Source organism: Sinocyclocheilus rhinocerous, unplaced genomic scaffold (genome assembly GCF_001515625.1).
Source record: "Sinocyclocheilus rhinocerous isolate Xijiao unplaced genomic scaffold, SAMN03320098_v1.1 scaffold124, whole genome shotgun sequence".
NCBI lineage: Eukaryota > Metazoa > Chordata > Actinopteri > Cypriniformes > Cyprinidae > Sinocyclocheilus > Sinocyclocheilus rhinocerous.
Window position 1 is genome coordinate 236656 of NW_015659962.1, and position 452 is coordinate 237107.

Genomic DNA, 452 nt, shown 5'->3' on the forward strand with positions numbered 1-452 from the left:
TATATATATATATATATATATATAAAGACTAGATTTTAAATTGAATGATTTTATGGTTTTCTTGTCATATGACACACAGACTTTGATTAGATGAACATTTCCCCAAATAATAGTATTTAACAAACCTGCTTCACTATTATACGTTAAATAAATAAATACTTAAAATTATAATGTTTTTTCCAACAAGAATTTAATTTATTTTATATTTTTTAAATAAGGATTTCAGGACAGTGACACCATCTTAATATTCCTGACAACAAAGCAATGTTTTTAATTCAGAAATGTAAAACATCACAGACGAGGTGTATTCGACCCCTGAACAGAAAACCACGGAAGCGCGCGTTTAGGTTATCTGATAACTTTATTACCAAGTTAAAAAAAGACAATGAATTACAATATTTACAGAATATAGAGAAATCAAAGGAATAAAACTGTAAACAACCAGTCTAGTC